This window comes from Chenopodium album, chromosome 5 (assembly GCF_948465745.1).
Source record: "Chenopodium album chromosome 5, dcCheAlbu1.1, whole genome shotgun sequence".
In the NCBI taxonomy this organism is placed as follows: Eukaryota; Viridiplantae; Streptophyta; class Magnoliopsida; order Caryophyllales; family Amaranthaceae; genus Chenopodium; species Chenopodium album.
This window is the reverse complement of record NC_137838.1, coordinates 28100197-28113273: the sequence shown is the minus strand read 5'-3', so window position 1 is coordinate 28113273 and position 13077 is coordinate 28100197. Positions and strand designations below refer to the sequence as shown.

At 40.9% G+C, this 13077-nt stretch overlaps 1 long non-coding RNA gene across 1 annotated transcript; it reads left to right on the top strand.

The window, feature by feature from the left end:
• The first annotated feature begins 7443 nt into the window (after positions 1–7443).
• On the top strand, positions 7444–8971 carry LOC145630628 (uncharacterized). Its single transcript, XR_014112136.1, has 2 exons — positions 7444–7929; positions 8625–8971. It is a non-coding gene; the product is annotated as an uncharacterized LOC145630628 (long non-coding RNA).
• The last annotated feature ends 4106 nt before the right edge of the window (positions 8972–13077 follow it).

The window sequence follows — 13077 nt, the reverse complement described above, 5'->3', positions numbered from 1 at the left end:
CTTAGTTTTTTAATCGGACCATTGGTCGAGCGTTATTACAACATTGAATTTACACTAAATGTCGAACTTAGTTGGTTAAACAAATAGTCCGTCTGAGTATTACCTAGGCGGACAAGCAATTACAACATTAAATTACACTAAGTATCACACTTAGTTGGTTAAACAAATAGTCCGTCTGAGTATTACCCAAGCGGACAATCAATTATAACATTAAATTACACTAAGTATCAAACTTAGTTAGTTAAGCAAAAGTTCAGTCTGAGCATTACCCAGGCGGATAGACAATTATATAGTTGAACTTACGCCAAGTGTCAAACTTAGGCAGTCCAACATGAGTTCCATCTTAGGGTAACCCAGGCTGATAAGTAATAAAAATAGCAAAAAAATTCTGCAAACAAAGTCTGAATTCTCATTAATTGACTTACTGTTTACAAAAATTTACATTTCTCAGAAGTAGTACTTTTTTAAGTTATCTACATTCCAAGTTCTAGGCAGACGCCGGCCGTCTGGAGTTTCCAAACGGTAAGTGCCATCCCTGATTTCTTCATAAATCCGATAGGGGCCTTCCCAATTAGGAGTTAGCTTTCCAGCCTCATTAGCCCTACCGGTTGCCTCCATTTTTCGTAACACAAAGTCGTCCACTTTCAAAGGACGCCTGTGCACTTTCTTGTTGTAGGCTCTGGTCATTCTCAGACGGTATATCTCATGGCGCAGGGCAGCGTTGCCCCTGCGTTCCGGGAGGGAGTCCAATGTTAGTCGCATGGCCTCCCAGTTTACCTCTTCGTCATAAAGCATGACTCGTAGAGTCCGCTCGTAATGTTCAATGGGCAGGACGGCTTCAGCACCGTACACCATTAGAAATGGGGTTTCACCGGTTGCCCCTTTGGCAGTAGTCCGGATGGCCCATAGGACATGGATTAACTCTTCTGCCCATAAGCCACCGGCTCTTTCAATTTTCTTTTTTATACCGTCTAAGATGAGTTTGTTGAAGGCTTCGACTTGGCCGTTTGCTTGGGGTCGGCCGACTGATGCAAAACAATGTGAGATACCCTGATCTCCCAACCAATTCTTAAGATGAGGGGTTTCAAACTGAGGACCACTATCAAACACCATAGACATAGGTACCCCAAACCGGGTGATGATGTTCTTCCAAATGAAAGAGATGACATCCTTTGTCTTGATGTTCTTAACCGGCTCAGCTTCTACCCATTTGGTGAAATAATCCACAGCCACCAAAATGTAGTGCTTTCCGCCTGGAGCAGGCATATAAGGACTAAAGATATCCATGCCCCATTTAGCAAACGGGACTGGGATGTGGATTGTCGTCAGGTTAGTAGCCGGGCGGTGAATAAGCTTGCCAAACCTCTGGCATTTGTCACATCTCTTCACCAACTCTTTAGTGTCTGCTTCAAGAGTATGCCAAAAGTAATGCCGCCTATATGAGAGGCGCAGTACCCAGCATGCAATTCTTCAAGAACTTCTTTCCCCTTTTCTGGGGTAATACACTTCAATAGAGGTTTAAGGAAACCCGCCTTGAAGAGCTCTCCGTTTCTCAAATCGAAGTTTGCTGCTCGCTTCTTCATGACGGCTGCTTCCTATGGTGAATCGGGAAGTATGACGTCTGCTAAATATGCCCGGATGCCATCCATCTAGGTAGATCTTCGGTCTAGAATTCCAATGGGCTCTTCATATATGCTTCTCTTTTCAAGAACTTCCCAAAAGACCGACCGAGGCGTATCACAGCAGGCGGATGAAGCCAATTTAGACAACGCATCCGCCTGATTGTTATCCGACCTGGGCACTTGATTCAGACGGAATTCCTCAAGTGCCCTAGTCTCTTGTTTGACTGCCTGAAGGTATTTTATCATAGCCGGATGAGTTGCCTCATATTTTCCCTCATACTGGCTAACAACCAACTGTGAATCAGAGTAGGCGTCAATTTTAGTTGCCCCTGCTGCCTTACACATGCGAATTTCGGCTAGTAGGGCTTCATACTCCGCCTCGTTATTTGAGGCTTGAAACTTAAACCGCAATGCATATTCAAATCTGTCCCCCTCAGGGGACTCATATATAATTCCTGCACCGCAGCCGTTCTTCGTTGAACTCCCGTCTACATACACTTTCCAAACCTGGTCAATGTTATCCGGTTGCACCGGTCGTGTCATTTCAACAATGAAGTCGGCAAACGCCTGACCTTTCACTGCCTTTCTAGGTTCAAAAGTGATTTCAAGACTTTGCATTTCAATAGCCCATTTCAACATTCTGCCGGATGATTCCAAGGTAGACATTGGCCGCTTGAGGGGCTGGTCGGTGTAAATTACCACCGGATAGGACAGAAAATACGGTTTTAATTTCTTGAAAGCCATATACAAGGCAAGGCCAAAATTTTCAACCGTGGGATACCGGAGCTCAGCATTTTTCAGAACATGGCTAATGAAATAGAACGAGAGTTGAATGTCGTCTCTCTCAGCAAGGAGAACAGCACTGAGGGCATGATCTGAGACGGCTAGGTACATGTATAACAACTCTTTAGGCAGTGGACTAACAAGCCTTAGCAAAGAGTGCAAGTGTTCTTTCAGCCTTTGAAAGGCCGCCTCAGCATCATCCCCCCATTCAAATCTAGTCTTCTTCCTGATAGCTTGGAAGAAGTAAAGGCATTTGTCACCTGACCGGCTGAGGAACCTCCCCAAGGTCGCTAGGAAACCGGTTAGTCTTTGAGCTTCCTTGACAGTGCGGGGTGACTTCATGTCAATTACCGCCTATATCTTCTCGGGGTTAGCCTCTATCCCCCATTGATCAATCAAGAATCTGAGAAACTTCCCAGACTCAACACCAAAGACGCATTTCTTAGGATTTAACATAACCTTATGCCGCCTGAGTGTGGTGAAGGTTTCTCGGAGATGCTGTTTGGATTTTACTATCATGTCATTAATGTACGCCTCTACATTCCTTCCAATTTGATTAACGAAGACTGTATTAATCATCCGTTGGAATGTAGCCGGCGCATTTTTCAAACCAAACGGCATCACAGTGTAACAGAATAACCCATGATCACTGACGAAGGCCGTCTTCTCTTGATCTTTCTTCCACAGGGGTATCTAATGGAAGCCAGAGTAGGCATCCATGAAACTCATCAAGGCATGCCCGACTGTCGAATCGACGAGACTGTCGATCTTAGGAAGCGGATAACTGTCCTTGGGACATGCCTTGTTGAGGTCTGTGTAATCAACACACATATGCCAGGTACCATTTGGCTTCTTTACAAGCACAACATTTGCCACCTAGTCGGGAAAATTACATGGCCAAATGAACCCAGAGTCCAACAGCTTTTTTACTTCGGCAGCTGCCGCCTGACTTCTTTCCTCGCCGTGATTTCTTTTCTTTTGCCGGATGGGCTTCTTTTTAGGATCAACGGCGATTTTGTGGACAGCAAGATCAGGGCTGATGCCTGGCATCTCTTCCACTTCAAAGGCAAAGATGTCTTTGAATTCCTTCAACGGGAGGTGCAGATCTGCACCCAATTTAGTATGAGCATCCGCCCCAACCTTAACCGTACGCTCTGGACGGTTGTCGTCCAGAGGTATATCAATATGGTCTCCAGCCGGTTGGGGACGGAGCTCTGCTGACCGCTCCCTGGTCAGTGATTGCTATTTCTTCTCTTTTTTCACCTCCACCAGCAGCGGTACCTTTCTTTTCTTTCCGGCTGCTGGTGGGGCTGGGGCTGGGTCAGCATCCTTGACATTGTCAAGGTCTATTGGTTTCTGGCTGTCTGGGGCCATAGTATCATTGACGGCTGAGAGATAGCACTCCCGGGCCGTCTTCTGATCCCCATTCAAGGAACCAACAGAGCCGTCATCCCTCTCATACTTGATGAGAATGAGGGAAGGGATGATTACACCCTTGGCTTCGTTGAGGGTTGGCCGGCCCAGAATAATATTGTAGGCGGTCAGCTCCACAACGACCAAGAACTTGACGACTAGGTGTCACCCTTTTCCTTTCTCACCCAGCCGGATTGGTAAATCAACCCTTCCGACTGGTAATTTATTCCACCCCCAAAACTAACCAAGGGGTGGGTAACCGGATGCATGTTGCTGACATTGTATTTCATATTTTGCAGGCACCGAAGGCTAATGATGTCTGATGAGCTGCTGGTGTCAATAAGGATCCGTCCAACCAGCTGGATGGCAACCTTACATTCAATGACGACCGGGTCGTCATGCGGACGGCGGACGCTGCCCGTGTCCTTCTCAGTGATTAGGACGTCTGGGAAGGAGGAGCTAGCAGACGCCTGCTCATCATCATCTTTGTCCATCTTTCGAAGATGGCTCTTGGTGCCCCGGATGGTAGGCCACCGCATGAGAACCCGCCTGCTATTGTGTAGACCGGCTCCTTATCAGTGTCCGAACTACTAGCAGGCTGGGGTGTCTTAGAAGACTTCCCCATATTCTTCTTATTAGTCCCTTTGGACTTAGAAATGTAGGACTTTAACATCCCCTTGTCAGCTAGACGGTCCAACGCCCGTTGAAGGCTGAAGCAGTCGTTGGTGTCACGGCCAACTTCCTCATGGTATTGGCAGAATTTTTTTTTGTTCCTTCATTGAATGGAACTTTTCATTGGATTTGGCTTCTCTAGGGACAGCCGGTCCTTAATTTCCATGAGGATGGAGTTGCAGTCCTTATTAAACTCGTACTTAGGAACGTACTGTTTAAATTCTTTCTTCTTCTTCTGAGACGGCTGGTCAGAATCACTAACCGTCCAGACTTCTTTTCTTTTCTTGCTCTCTTCTTTCTTCTTGGCCGGCTGAGCAGGCCGGCTGTCTTTCTGTTTGTCAGACTTCTTGGAGTCCGACTGATTACCAGGCGAGCAGAGGTCGGTTGCTTGAATATAGCTTTCCGCCTCCCTCAGGGCCGCCTGTAAAGTGAAAGCCCCTTTTCTGACTAGGTCGAACTTAAAAGTCGACCCGTCTCTCAGACCCTTGAAAAATTCTGTAAAAGCTACCTCATCAGACAGTCCTTGGATCTGAATTCTAATCAGATTGAACCGCCTGACATAGGAGCGCAGCCCTTCTCTCTCCCCCTGCTTAATGGTGCTCAAGTGAAGACTTGTTTTCTTAGCAGGGATGTTCATTGAGAAGTTGGAAGCAAACAGGAAGGCAAGCTTCCTGAAACTATCGATGGACCCGGCTGGTAGGTTGCCAAACCATTGTTGGGCAATGCCCTTCAATGTTGCCGGGAAGCATCGACACCAAGTGGCATCATCCAACCTTTGTAAGTACATGAGGTTGGTGTATGCCATGAGGTGATCTTCCGGGTTGGTGGTATCGTCATAGGTACCTACCAACACATTTTTAACCTTGGCCGGCTGTGCCGCCTCGGTTATCTCCCGGGTGAACGCAGAAGGTTGTTCACTTAGGCGGAGCAACCGAAGCTGCCAGTCCAGTGGCTGGACATTGTTATATGTCGCCTGAACTCCGAAGAAGGTCGGCTGCATGAAATAAGGAGGATACTGACCGTAGACCTGAGAAGGTACATACGGTGCAGTCCCAATCATCTGAGGGCCAGAATGGACGGTATTACCGCCCGTCTGGCTCTGATGCAAAGAGGGTGCATTCCCTGTAGAGGTGTTGTTGAAGCTGTTTGGAAAGTTCGATGTAGAAGCCGACTCAGACAACTGTTGATTCCTCTTGCGGGTGATGATCTCCCGGGCATCAAGAGTTGATTTTTTGCTTCCCACCGGCTGTTGAGTCCGGCGGGGATTGTTGGTATTCCTTTTAGGGAGAAGAATTTTAGACCAATCAATGGTCCCGGCTGCCTTCTCCTTTGGATGGGGAGTTGGCTGCCGATCTCTGACTGACTTCCCCTTCTCCAAAGGAGTCTTTTTTGCCGCCTGGCCCCTACTTGGGCCAGCCCGGCTCTTGGTGATCAGATCTTTAATTTCACCCTTGAAACTTGTCAGGAACTTCATGAGTTCGTCTCGGGTGACGGGAGCTGATCCATTTGCCGTGTGGGTTTCCCCTTCCGACTGCCCAGGAGGTCGACTTGTACCTGCTTGGGTGGCACCCTGCTCCAGAGTGTCTCTAGGCCGGATGCGCATGGTTATCAAAGAGCCATCATCGGCTGTATAGGTTTCAACCTGAGGATCTTCATCCTATTGGTCTGTGAAAACTTTCGGGTCATCGCCCAGACGCTTAGGGGGTGGTACAGACTCTTGAACCATCTTCGAGGTACTCTCCCCACAGACGGCGCCAAATTTTTTGGGTGTTTTTGTCCCTCGGGAGAGTTACATCACAAAGACTGGTCCGGCTGAGTTGTACCTGCAAAACAACGGAGAATCCGGGTGGTTGGAGCTCCGCCTCCAAAGATCAAGTTAGTAACTTGAAAGGGAATAAAGAGTACGGAAATTTAGGTGGGGATCTGCTTGGATTCCAAGCTCAGGTGCTTCTCTGATGAGAGAGAATGTAGGTGTACTAAATGATTGAATATGTCCCCAAAGTGGGGAAATATCTCCCTATTTATAGGGTCATTAGAGAAAGTGTCACTATCTAGGTCACTTGACCTAGATTTTAGTGGGTTGCGCCGTTTTACGGCGCTTCTTGGGATTTGGGCCTTTGAAGGCCGCCATTTCAGAGTTTTATCCAAGGGGGCCATGTGTCACGGGGATATTAGGCCACGTGGGCCATCCTGAATTCGACACGTGGCCTCCTCCCATTGGTCCACGTGTCTAGGGTATTTTTACCCTAAACAACATGCATGTTATATTTTGGTTATATTATATATTGTCATTTTTGCTCTTAAATACTGTCATATGATAAGTATCATGACAACCAAGAACAACACATTTCACATTTGTCAATTCCAAAATAATAAATATAAATCAGTTCAATATCCAAAATCCGAAGAAAATAGACAAAATTATGTCAAAATCAGTAATGATAATAATGAATCAGTAAATCAGTATCTATCCAACCAAGTTTAGCTAATTCAATAATATAATTACTCAATTTAGCTAATTCAATTATACAATTACTCAAATGTAGCTAATTCAATCATACATGCAAGTTAATTGTTCAAATTCTTTCAATTATACAATTAAGCAAATGAGTTTTTCTCACCAAAATGCCCACTAATACTGAAAATTGATGATGCCGGACCAAACCTACCGGAATCCGACGACAACCCACCAGATTAACATACCGTACCGCGCCGCTAGTCGAAGAACTACGAACTCGTTGAAAAACATTAATGGAGAACTTTACTTGGTAAGGGGAAAGTAAGGGGGAAAGAAAATTGAAAATGGGAAAATGGTTATAACGGTATAGAGAACCGCGCCAATACGTATTTGTTTCGCAGATGGGTCCCGCAAGAGTACATTTATACGTCAAAATACATATGTGGGCCCCGCTTTTGCTTGTGCTGGGAAAACAAACCCCAGCAATTTGCTGGGTTAAGCTTTAGCCATCATCACTGCCCACTTCTTTTTTCCCTTGATTTCGTTTTGTCTTAGCTGCAAGATCAACACCTAAACCCACGAACCACCTTTGTTGTTTCTTCACCGAGAATCCACCATCAAAGACACCAATTTTCTTCGATTTTTGCCTTAATTGAAGACCCCCGACAAAAATTGAACCCATTTTTCTCTAATTTTGAGCAAGGTCGAGTAGTTCGAGCACCGCCCATTAGGCCCCTTCCAACACCGTACTCTGAAGCACCACCACTACTGTCACTGTGGGTGGTCGGTACCCATTCAAGTACCCAACTTGATTCGATTTTCATCGGGCTTCATTTGGGTCTCTATCGGGTTGCATTTGGGTTTACTCTTTGTAGAACATAGGAGTGTGGCTCCATTGCTTCAGGGCTCCGTAATCGAAGGTGAGGGCGCTCTAACAGGTGGAGTGGACGCTCCAAGACACTGACTGGACGCTACACTTTGGTATTATCGCCCTATATTTCAGCTTTGTTTGGGTTGAGAAATTGGATTTGTGTTGCATATTATTGTGTTATCGTTGATGAAATTTTGCCGATTATTGAATTGATTAATTTCTTTTTCAATCTCTTTAATTGGTACAAAATTCTTGGTGATATTTTGGTGAATCTTGACTTAAATTTAAGAGCACTATTGTTGTTTGTCGAGATGTTGCAAGTTGTTGTTATGAAAATTAGAAAATAGGATGGATTTGTTTACAGAAAGGGATGATCTTGGCTCTATTTTTTATGACCAAATTGATTTTGTTGGACCCCCGATCTTTGATGAAGAAATTGAATTCGAAGTTCCCTCTCAGTTGTTATCTTGCGTATCATCTCATGTGCCATCTCTTAATGATCTTTATTACAATGTGGGAGCAAGTTTAATCAAGCGAACATATGAATTCATTTCTATGTTGGGCTTAATTTAGAATGATGATTTCATTTTGGGAGAGTGGAGAAGTACGCTTGGACATCTTAATTATGTCTTTGTTTGGGTTATGTACTCCTTGGTTCTATATTATTACACTCTTGGATTTGTTATTTGGGTGTTTGATCCGGGAGGTTAGTTTATGATGCTTCTTGGTTATGAGTGATGTTTATTTGCTTTCAATAAATAACATCTCCATTCGTTTAATCATGTCGGCTTGATGTTACCTCTAGGAATTGAGGACAATTCCTTTTGAAGAGGAGGAGTTTGATGCGAGAGCATGGACACTACTTTTTGGCCAAATTGACTATTGTTGACATGATCAAGATCGGAAAATATTTGAGCTGAATTTGAATTATTTAGATGATTTTCCTCGTATGTGGGATGTGACTTAGGTTGTATTTATTTAGTTACTATCTTGTAATTAATCCTAGCCTTTTATTTTGTATGGTTAAGATTTAATGAGGTTTAGGGTTTTATTTCATGTACTAGTGTCTCCCTATAAAAGGAGTTACTTTATGATGTAATAGAATAGACTTGTTTTGAATATTGAAATTACGAGAGTTTTTCTCTTCTTTGAGTTCTTTGTGATCTCTCCTTTGTGTTAAAATCTCAATCTTTATCAAACTTTTTGGTTGATTAGATTGAAACCCTTGTTTCTCTAGACTATGTGACTAGTGAATCAAGTTATTTTGCTAAATAATCTTACTTTGTGTTGATTATTTTAGCTTAGATCTTTATCCAAGATCATATCTTTATTTTTCTTGCATTTCAAAAATTCACAAAATTCCTCAAAAACAGATCTTTGTTCTTCTTTTCATATCACATCCAAGTAAGTACTTTAATTGTTTTATTGTTATTTTGATATAGAAATCATGTTTAGATTATTATTTTGTTTCCTAGTATCATGTTAGATGCTCTTCTTAATATGATATTTAGGGTTAATTTGATTATAATTCAAGTGATCGCCAATAATAGTATTATTTGTGCATTATTATTCAACTAACATAGATTAAACAGGTTTAGGGGTAAACCTATTGATTGCATGTTAGTTAAAAAGCGCACATGAATACGAGCAGAATAAAGTAGAGACCTATTATTTCTCTTTTAGATTGGAATTGTTCCTTCATCCCTGAACTTCAAGTCTTGGTTCCAGACCTATTGGAGTTAACGATCTCCTGGAGATCGTTAAGGGGTGTAACCTTCACCCTGTGAACGGTTTACAAGTTCCTAAAACTTGTTGGCGACTCTTTTGCTCTAGCCTCCTTCCCTTTGGACGCCACCGTGCTTAAGTGTATGATCATAGTGGCGTTCAAGTTTGGGGTAATGCTTGAAATATTCCCTAAACTAACACATTCAAACAAAGCTTTTTAAATCCAATGAATGTCAAACACATTCAAACAAAGCTTTTTGAATCAAATGAAAGTCAAACACATTGAAATAAAGTTTTTTGAATAGAATTAAAGTCAATCACATTAAAACAAAGCTTTTTGAATCAAATGAAAGTATAATGCGTTCAACGAAGCTAATTGAATCAAATGAAAGTCAAACACATTTAAACAAAGCTTTTGGAATCAAATAAAAGTCAAACACATTCAAACAAAGCTTTTTAAATCGAATGAAAGTCAAATGCATTCAAAGAAGCTTATTTAATCACACTACTACAAAAATAGGAATACAAAACGCCTAAAACAAGCAATATAGAACGCCTCAGAGGCATTCTTCTGGTGGGGTGCTTTATAAAGTCTACAGAACGCCTCTTTGAGGCGTTTTATATCTAACACAATACCGATCGCCTATCTGAGATAGGCGCTTCATATTCTAGGTATAAAGTAAATAAAAAACAAGGAAAAGAGATATGTCAGCTTAGGATAGGCGCTCTTTAACTATATAAAAGTGAACGCCTATCATAGATAGGCGCTCTCTTTTCCTTACTTTTTTTTTAAAAAAAAAAATATTATTATTATTTTAATAATAATAATAATAATAATAATAATAATAATAATAATAATAATAATAATAATAATAATAATAATAATAATAATAATAATAATAATAATAATAATAATAATAATCTTATACAAATACAACTAATTAATACTCGAACTCCATAAATATCAATGATTCAATGAGCAAACCCAACAAACCCTCTCCCACCTACACTGTCCCACCCATGACCCAAACCCACCACCCACGACCCATACCACCGCCCACAGCACCCAAATCCACCACGCACGACCCACACCACCGCCCACAGCACCCAAACCACCGTTCACAACACCCAAACCCACCACGCACGACCCACAACACCCAAACCACCGCCTAAAGCACCCACACCACCTCCCACACTAACAAAAAACCGCCACACTTCCCGGCCCAAAACTTAACATAAACAGTTATCTCAAAATTAAAAAATATAAAATAAAATCAGATCTAAGTAAAAACAAGAACAACAAAAATTATGAACTTAGTAAATCTCCAAAATTAGATCCAAGTAATACTTAAAACATAAATAAAAAAAATCAAAAAAATAAAAAATCAAAAAAAAAAATCAAAAAAAATCAAAAAAAAAAAATCAAAAATTCATAATCAAACAAATTACAATTATCTATATATAGGGGAGGGATCCGGTAAGAACTCCTCCTTATATAAAAATGGAAAAATTGTCAGGAACTACATGCTTAATAGGGGTATTTGGAAACAACTACCCACTAAAAAATTTTATCAAAAAAACTACCCCCTAAATTTAAAAAGTTAGAGTAGCACTACCCATTTGCATTTTTCGGCGAGAAATTTCGACGTGTGGGGCCCACTTTTTCAATTTTTCTTCTGAAAATTCCTAATTGAAGAAGTGAAAACAAGTAGGGTGTCCAATTCATAGGTAATTCTTTTCTTTTAATCCATTAATTATGAATTTTGATGTTAGGGTGTAACGATTAGAAAAATTCGGGTTCTTAGAAATTGAGGATAATTTGAAATTGGTTGAATTTGTTGCTTTTAATTCAAATTGGTTATCTTAGGGTTACGCATTATGGTCCAATTTGTCATTGCATCGTGTCTTTTCAGAGAAAAATTGAAAATTTTGGCCCATGCGCCAGACATCCTAGCCAAAAAATGCAAATGGGTAGTGCCACTCTAACTTTTAAAATTTAGGGGGTAGTTTTTTTTATAAAAATTTTTAGTGGGTAGTTGTTTCCAAATACCCCTATTAAGCGTGTAGTTCCTGACAAATTTTCCTATAAAAATCCTAGTTATATAAGAATCAATCTCAGTCGTAGGATTAGAGTGAGATGAGCAGCCACGATTAAAACAAATCACAAACCCTCAAACTCAAACAGCTTTCACTTTCTCTCTCCTCAATCAAAATGTTTATGAGTTTCTCTCTCCTCAAATTCCAAAAAAAAAAAAACGCCAGATGCTGCAATTCAAAGGATTTTCAACAATTTTCCTTCATTTTCTCGGTTAAAATCAACGACGTTGATCATAAAATAAGTTCAATTTCACAAACTAAGAGCAAATTTTGGCGAAAAAACTATAGATATCACAATTCAGGTATAATTTAATTTGACCATTTTTGTACAGTGATTGGTTTGTTTTCTCACGAAATTTCAGCTATTTTAGGTTTATTTTCCAGCGAGTTTAATGTAAAAATTGTAAGCTGTTTTTTTTTTTTTTTTCAATTTTTCATTGATATTTTATGACTTGAGGTTCGAATTTTCAGCGATTTGGTACTGCAATTTTGTTTGATTTTTTTTTCTTCAAATTTTCAAAGATTTTTGTTATGAAATTACAACGATTGAATTGCATTTAGTATGTTTCAGCGATAATACTTGAATTTTTTCAAGAGTTTTCAGTGATTATGCATCAATTACTTGAATTTGTCGTTCAATTTGTGAAATTAAATTCATTATATTGTTCGAACTTTTTGATTAGTTATAATTACTTCATTGTTCAAATCTCATCTATTAATTGTTTTCTAATTTTAGGTATATTATGCTTATGCTCTTAATTTAGATGTATTATGTTCTAAGGATTTGTTTGTGTTGTGGGCTGCGTGGCATTGTAGAAACAAAGGTATCTTTGAGCAGGAACCGTTTAATATTGTTGAGGTAGCAAGAGGGTGGATGAATTACGTCAGAGAGAGCAATGAGTATGCGTCTAAAGTGACACAAAGGGCTGCTCCTACTGTGTGTCGTGCTCCTAGCTCTTGGTCTTGTCCAAATGTTGGGATGGTGAAGGTGAATTGTGATGCTCATATGGGTGCAAAAACAGGCTTGGGCGTGGTTATTAGAAGCGAGTATGGGCTGCTTCTTGCTGCTGCTGTCCGTCAGGTGGGTGCAGGGTGGGACGTGGGAGCTGCTGAAGCTGCTGCGTGCAGGTTTGGCTTGCAGCTTGCGAGAAGGCTGGGCTTCACAGTTGTTCACCTCGAGTCAGATGTTGTGATGGTGGTTAATGCAATTAAATCGAAGGCTAAGGGATTATCTCCTATTTTCTTGCTTTAAATGTAGGTGTATTATGTTTATATTTATGTTCTAAATTTTTCATAGAGGTAAAACATGTAGCATAATGATCTAGGGTGGAAAAAAATAAAAAATTTAGAATATTGGGAAAAAATAAGAGCATAGAAAATAAGTTTAGAACATAGGAAAAAAAAATTTAGAGCATTGGGTGAAAAAATTTAGAACA